This window comes from Chrysochloris asiatica, unplaced genomic scaffold, assembly GCF_000296735.1.
Source record: "Chrysochloris asiatica unplaced genomic scaffold, ChrAsi1.0 scaffold00001, whole genome shotgun sequence".
Lineage (NCBI taxonomy): Eukaryota > Metazoa > Chordata > Mammalia > Afrosoricida > Chrysochloridae > Chrysochloris > Chrysochloris asiatica.
The window spans coordinates 20391289-20399488 of NW_006408519.1; positions in this window are offsets into that span (position 1 = coordinate 20391289).

Consider the following 8200-nt stretch of genomic DNA (forward strand, 5'->3'; position numbering starts at 1 on the left):
GAAGATGTGATCAGGATGTGGTCTTCCCTTTTCACTCTCCTTATTGCTTAACTCAGAGTAAATTTTTTGGGCCTCAGTTGGGCTTGGGCCTCGGCAGCGGGCCGTTTGGGCCTCGGGCAGGTGGATTGAGCCTAGGGCGGGTGGTTTGGGTCTCTGGGGGCCTGGGTGTCAGTGACCGGGCTGCAGGAGGGTTGGTCCTCGGGCGGGTGGTTTGGGCCTCGGGCAGGTGGTTTGGGCCTCAGGGGGCCTGGGTATCAGCAGCTGGGCATTGGGCAGCTTGGGCCTCAGAGGGCGGGTTGGGCGGATTGGACCTCAGGGACCGGGCTGAGGGTGGGTTGGGTCTCGGGCCCTGGGCCTCTGCGACCTGGTGGCGGGTTGGGCCTTGGGAGTCCTGGACCTCGGCGCTTGGCAGAGCACTAGTCTAGGCCAGGGCAGTAGAGGTATGCCTTGGGGGTAATGGCTTCAGGGAGTTAGTGTCTGTATTTGATGACGTAAAGATGCCTCTCGCAGTCTCTCTGTACCGTGGGTACCCCAAATTTCCTGATATCCACGCCAATATCCCTCTCTATTTATTCGGCTTTGTTAGTTTATGCTTCCCTTTCTCTGGAAATGCAGCCTTCTAAGTGGCGTTGTTCTATCCCTGCATTCCAAGGTCCGCAGGGGGGCGAGGAAGCGGGAGCTGCGTGCAGGCAGGCAAAAGCTCAAAATGCCTGTAATTCCTCAGTAATTTGATCTTTTAAAAAATCGAGTTCAGAATGTTGAAATATAAGATCTTATGTTTGTTCAAAGGCTGTCTGTCTGCTAGACAGAGGTTTCCTATGTGCGATTCCACCCCTTTCCCCCGAGACTGCCCTACCTGAGCTGCCTGGTCAGGGAAGTGCCAGAAGTCGTTCTACTGAAATCTTTGTTTTTTAACATGTGAAAGTCTTTTGCAACAGATTTGCCTAATTCAGCACGTGGTTTGAATATTTGATTGCTGTTTCCATAGGTATTGATTGTGGATTCAAGTAAAATGAAGTCTTTGATAATTTAAATGTTTGCTGTTTATCATGATGTTCTTATGGGTCCAGTTTTGAGAATTTCTGGTTTCTTTTTGTGAGGTGTAATCCATGCTAAAGACTGTTGTTGTTAAGTGCCATAGAGTTGGTTCCAACCCATAGTGACCCCATATAGGGTTTCTGAGGAGCAGCTGGTAAACTTGAATTGTCGACCTTGAGGTTCAAACCGACTTTGCAGTCCAGTGCATTAACTCACAGCACAACACCAGGACTCCTATTGATTTTTAACAATTAGTGCTGCAAGTTCTCTGCACTTTCAAACAACAAAGTTGCGATGAGTCTTCTTCCAATCCTGATGTCACAATATTTTTCATATAATCCAGCTTTTCAGATTATTTGCTCAGTATACAGATTGTGTAACAATGGTGAAAGGAAACAACCTTGGAGCACACCTTTCCTGATTTTAAACCACGTTGTGTTCCATTGTTTTGTTTGAATGACTGCCTCTTGGTTTATGTACAGATTTCCCATGAGCACCATTAACTGTCTGGAATCTCCATTTTTCACAATGTTATTCGTAATTTGCTATGATACACATAGTTGAGTGTCTTTGCATAGTTAACATAATACATGTAAACATCTTTCCATGTCTTCTGAAACCAGCTTGAATTTCTAGCAGTTCCCTGTCAATATACTGTTGAAAGTTTTTGGAATTATCTTTAGCAAAATGTTACTGTGTGACACTGGATGTCCTGATGTGGCACTTTAGGATAAGTACTAGACTACTAAACACAAGGTCAGCAGTTCAAACCTATCAGCCGCTCCTTGAAAACACTATGTAGGGTTGCTGTGAATCAGAACTGACTCAATGGCACCTAACAACATGATAGCAATGATACGGTTCAATAATTTCTATATTCAGTTGGATCACCTTTATTTGAAATGGGCACAAATATGGATCTTTTCCTGTTGGATGGACAAGCAGCTATCTTCCAAAACTTTGGCTTAGATCAGAGTTGCATTCATTTATTGAAACATTTCAATTTGCATTGAGTCAATTCCTGGAGCCTTGTGTTTTACCAATGCCTCAGTGCAGCTTTGGCTTCTCCCTTCAATGTCACTGGTTCTTCATCATATGTTATGTCCTGATATGATTTATGACACAGTGAATCTCTAAATTCTCATGCCATCTCCTGAAATTCTTATTGATACAGTGACTCTCTGAATTCTTTCCGTATTTATTTATTTATGTATTTATTTATGTTTTCTGTGTTCTTCAATGTTTTGCCTACAGAATTCTTCAATAATACAAGGTGAGGTTTGAATTTTTCCTTCAGTTCTTTCAGCCTGGTATTTCTGCTGTTATTTAAAAATGTGTTAGCATAGTTTCCAGCATCACAGCAACATGCAAGCCACCACATTACAACAAACTGATAGCCATGGCTTTGAAGGGTATCTAGTTAATCGCTTGACATCAATAAGCACTTGTGGCAAATTCAGTATTTACATTAATTAATACTATCCAATATCTTCAATGGAGTCCTGGTGTGGCTCTATGGGATAATGTGGTACTGGACTACTTAGTTGTTTGAACTGCAAGGTCAGTGGGTCAGACTCACCAGTCGCTCCTCAGTAACCATTTACAGAGTTGCTATGAGTCAGAATTGACTCGATGGCACTTAACAAATAACAACAAATATCTTCAATGCCTCTTTTTCACTTTCTATTTCCAAATGTTCTCACCTTGGGATACTACACTACATTTACTAAAATATTTTAATCTATTCTATTTCTAAAATCCTACATATACTCCCTTGTCTGAACCCTATAGTAGGTTCTGAGCATAAGTCTCAGTTTATCCTGCTAGAATCCCTTCACCACATAGGAGCCAGAGGAATCAGTATTAAGAAATAAATTCCAAGTCATCATCCCTCTGCATAAAACCAACCCTTCAACAACATATCATTACTTCTTATCATACTTAGGATAAAGTGAATCTTCCTGGCTTGGTTCCAACCCACTCAAAATCTAATTCACAGATTTAGTTCCTGTGGTGTCTTGAATTTACTTGATATCATTTTTCTATTCAAAATTTTGAAATCCCAAGTCATTGGGTAGAACCATGCAAAAAAGGTATACAGGACTCTAAGGCTGGTATTGGTTAGTTTTGCCCTCCAGCTAGGCTTAAGTGGAGCTATGTCAGAAACAAAGATGGACGATCCCGGGACCATCAAGAAGGTAGCATGAGAAATAGAGGTAGCAGAGGTGGTGGCATGGAGACACAGATCAGCTTAGGGCTCGAGACCCATGGACTGAGTAAAGCTGAGTACCTATGGGCAGGAGACTGGCTTGAAGAATGTACCCTTTAGGCATTCACAGACTGGCTCAAAGAGTTTTATAGCACATGCTGGAGCAGGGCAGAGGTCAAGGGACCACAAGGCTGAGAGAATGAAAACAAAAGTGAGGCATGCCTGCAATATGTCAGACAAAAGGAGCTCCTGATTGGAGAACTACTGCATCCTGAGGTGGTTTTATCCTGAAGTGTACCCTGTTCACTTCCCCAAGAAACTCCATAATTGTGAGTGTTGTGAGTTCTGTATGCTCATTGCGATAGATTATCAAACCCGAAATGAAGCCAAGACTGCTGGGAGATGGATGGCTGGTGTCATAACAGGATAAAGAAGGCTGTAGGCTAGAAGCTAATGCGTCAGACTGCAAAGCCATTTGAACTGCGAGGTCAGTGGTTCAAGCTCACCAGCTGCTCCTCGGAAACCCTATACAGGGTCACTATGGGTCGGAACTGACTTGACAGCACTTAACAACAACATCAAGGCTGGAAGCATGTCTGACTTCTGTTTTATAGGAATTGGACTTGGGCTGATTTTTAGTTTAACCATCTTTCCCCTTTATAAAGCCAGGTTAAATCAAACATGGTTCCCACTTGATTTTTGCATCTCCCTTCTTCATTAGCTCTAGTCACCCTGGATGTCCTACCTCAGGTTTGATACTTAGGCTTACCCAGCTCTCACCTTAAATGTTACTTCTTCATTGAGACCTTCCTGAATTTCTACAGATAAAATATTGTGTGTTCTCAGTATATGTGCCTGAAATCAATGTGTGTGGGTAAAATCAGTTTAATGCTCCTTATCACAATGTGTAAACCAGAAATATTTTAAAAACAATAATAGCAAAATGAATAAAAGAGAAAATAAAAAGTTTAATGAAAAATGTGTGATTTAGTAGTGAGTTGCATTGGGATATGAAACATATCTTCTGGGTCAAAATTAAGTGACTAAGGCTGCAGCCGTGTACCAGGATCCCCACCACAAACTCTGTATCATGTTTCCTTGTTTGTTTCCTCCACTACATTTCTAAAATCTGGCTTATGTATGTGTTCACTTGGTTTTTTGTTTGTTGTTTTGTTATTGAAAATGTAAACACCTTAAAGTCAGGACTTTGGCTATCTCGTACTTCTCCTTAACCTTAATGTCTAGAATAATGTCTGATATAGATGCTTCAGGAACTTTTGTTGAAGAAATTTCTGAAAGATATGTTGTTTGCTTTTCTTTAGACATTTCTCCTTTGCCCAAAGCTGCCTACTCAGGGTAAGGACTAACCCTACCTCTTCTTCTCATCATAGTTCCAAACTCGAATACACACTTCCTTCCTGTTTATTTTTTCTCCCCTCCATAATCTTGTCACTTGACCTGGCCAAGAGTAACTTCTAGCCCTCGAGACTTCCCAGGTCCCTCAAAGATCTAGGACTCATTGTTGCCCTGAAAATACACTTTATCTCTTGTTTTAGCTCCTTTGGTCCTATAAAATTTCTGGTAAATGAAAGCATGACATTATTCCATCTACGTATTTGAAAAGAGGTAAAATCAGGACTATATATGATAGCTATGTGGTGCAGTAAGATAAACACTGGTTGCTAAACATTTTTCAGTTCAAACCCATCAGATGCTCATAGAAAACCCTATACAGAGTCACTATGAGTGACTTGATGGCACTTTACAACACAGTAACATCAAAATGTTGCCAGTATATTATTTCTGTATAGTGGAATAATAAGGAGCTCTGGTATGTGAACCTTAAGGTCAGCCATTCAAAACTACCAGCTGTCCCGTGGGAGAAAGATTTATAGCTCTGGAAACCCTGTACAGGGTTGCTATGTGTCGGAACAGACCCCACAGCACATAACCACCACCACCACCATAGTGGGATAATCAGAATTTATTTTTTCTGCTTTAAGAATTCTGCATGTAAAACTGTCTGTATTGAATACTTAGTTAAAAAAGAAGATTTAAAAGAATATGATCTATTTAAGTGGAACTAAATATAGAAACTCTTCATTGAAAAGTTCTCTCTTCAAAAGTTTCCAAGTTGCCTCTGATAAGTTTGAAACGTCGACCTTGCAATTCAAAACAACCTTTCAGGCCAGAGCTTATCCTACAGCACCACACTAAGAATCCTTCAGTGACCTTTGTTGTTGTTAGATGCCATTGAGCTGTTACCAACTCATAACGACCTTATGAACGACAAAACAAAACACTGTACAATTCTGCACCAACCTCATAATCATTACCATGCTTGAACCCATTGCTACTGGTACTGTGCCAATCCAGCTCAATACGAATCTTTTTCGCTGATCCTCCACTTTACCAAGCATGATGTCCTTTCCCAGTGACTGGTCCCTCCTGATAATAAGTATGAATTATGAGAGACGAAGTCTGACCATCCTGGCTTCTAAGGAGCACTCTGACTGTACTTTTTCCAACAAAAATCTGTTGGTTCTTTTGGTAGCACTTTCAATATTCTCCAATACCATAACTCAAAAGCACCAGTTCTTCTATGGTCTTCCTTATTCACTGTCCAGCTTTCACATGCATATGAGCTTATTGAAAATACCATGGCTTGGGTCAGGTGCACCTTAGTCCTCAACCTGACATCTTTGCTCTTCAACAGTTTTAAAAGAGCTTGTGAAGCAAATTTTCCTAATGCAATCCATCATTTGATTGCTTCCATGAGTGTTGTTGGTTGATCCAAGAAGAATGAAGTCGTTGACAGCTTCAATCTTTTCTCTATAGTACAGTTGGTACATAACACTAAACTGGTCCATAGTACACTTAATATTCTCCTCCAACACCATAACTCAAATGCATCAAATATTTTATGGCCTTCTTTATTCATTGTCCATGTTTCACATACATATGAGGTTATTGAAAATACCATGGCTTAGGTCACACACACATGACTGGCATCTTTGCTCTTGAACACTTTACAGACATCTTGTGCAGCAGATTTTACTAATGCAATACTCTGTTTCATTTCTTAACTACTATTTCCATGAGGGTTGATGATTGAGCTGAGCAAAAATAAAATCTTTGACAACTTCAATCTTTTCTCAATTTAAATGGACTCTGGTACAATGGTGAGGATTTTTGTTATCTTTACATTAAGGTGCAACTTATGTCAAAGGCTGTGGTCTTTGAACTTCACCAGTAAGTATTTTAAGTCTTCTTTGTTTTCAGCCAGCAATGTTAAATCACCTGCATATCACACATTGTTAATGAGTCTGCCTCCAACCTGGAGGCTACGTTTTTCTTCATATACTCCATTTTATCGCATTATTTGCTCAGCATAAAGATTGAATATGTATAGTTAAAGAATACAGCCCTGGCGCACACCTTTCCTAATTTTAAACCATTCGGTGTCCCCTGGTCCTGTTAGATAAACTGCCTCTTAGTCTATTAACAGGTTCCTCATGAGCATAATTAAGTGTTCCAGAATACCCATTTTCCACGGTGTTGTCCAAAGCTTTTCATAAATTCACACAATCGAAAGCCTTTGCCTAGTCAATAAAGCAAAGATAAACATATTTCTGATATTCTCTGCTTTCAGCCAAGATCTATCTGACATCAATAATGATATCCCTTGTTTCATGTCCTCATCTGAATTCTGCTTGAAACTCTGGAAGTTCCCTGTAAATGTATGGTTGCAGCCACTTTTAGAATTATCTTTAGCAAAATTTTACTTGCATGTGCTATTAATGATATTGTCCATTGATTTCAGCATTGAGTTGGGCTGCCTCTCTTTGAAATAGGAACAAATATGGAAATCTTCCAATCAGTTGGCCAGGTAGCTGTCTTCCAAATTTCTTGGCAAAGATAAGTGACTCACTAAGGTGCTACATCCATTGATTGTAAGATTTCAATTTATATTTCATCAATTTCCAGAGACTTGTTATTTACTAGTGCTATTAGTGCATCTTGAATTTCTACCTTCAGTATTGTTGGATCTTGATCATATACTACCTCTTGAAATGGTTAAATCAACCATTTCTTTTTGGTACAGTGACTCTGTGTATAGTTTCCATTTTCTGTATCGTTCAATATTTTGCCCATTGTTGTTGTTGTTAGGTGCCATCGAGTCAGTACCAACTCATAGTGATTTTATGCACAGCAGAACAAAACACTGCCCCATCCTGGCCCAACCTCAATACTGTTGCTACGCTTGAGTCCATCGATGCTGCCACTTGGCCAATCCATCTCACTGGGGGGCTTCCTCTTTTTCTCTGACCCTCCACCTTACCAAACATGATATCCTTCTCCAGTGACTGGTCTCTCTTGAAAATATGCCCAAAGTATGAGAGATGAAGTTTGGCCATCCTGGCTTCCAATGAGCACTCTGGCTGCACTTCTTCCAAAGCAGATCTATTGGTTCTTTTGGCAGCCCATGGCACTTTTAATATTCTCCTCCAACACCACAACTCAAAAGCATCAATTCTTCTATGGTCTTCCTTATTCACTGTCCAGGTTTCACATGCATATGAGGTTATTGAAAATACCATGGCTTGGGTCAGGCGCACCTTAGTCCTCAAGCTGACATCTTTGCTCCTCAATACTTTCAAAAGTTCTTGTGCACCAGATTTGCCTAATGCAATACATTGTCTGATTTCTTGGCTGCTGATTCTGTGAATAGTTGATAGTTGATCCAAGAAAAATGAAGTCCTTGACAACTTCAATCTTTCGTCCACTGATAAGAATCTTGTTTATTGGTCCAGTGGTGAAGAATTTTGTTTTCTTTACATTGAGATTTAATACATACAGAAGGCTGTGCTCTTTGTTCTTCATCAGTAAATGTTTTAAACCCTCTTCACTTTCAGCAAGCAAGGTTGTATCATCTGCATATCACAGGTTGTT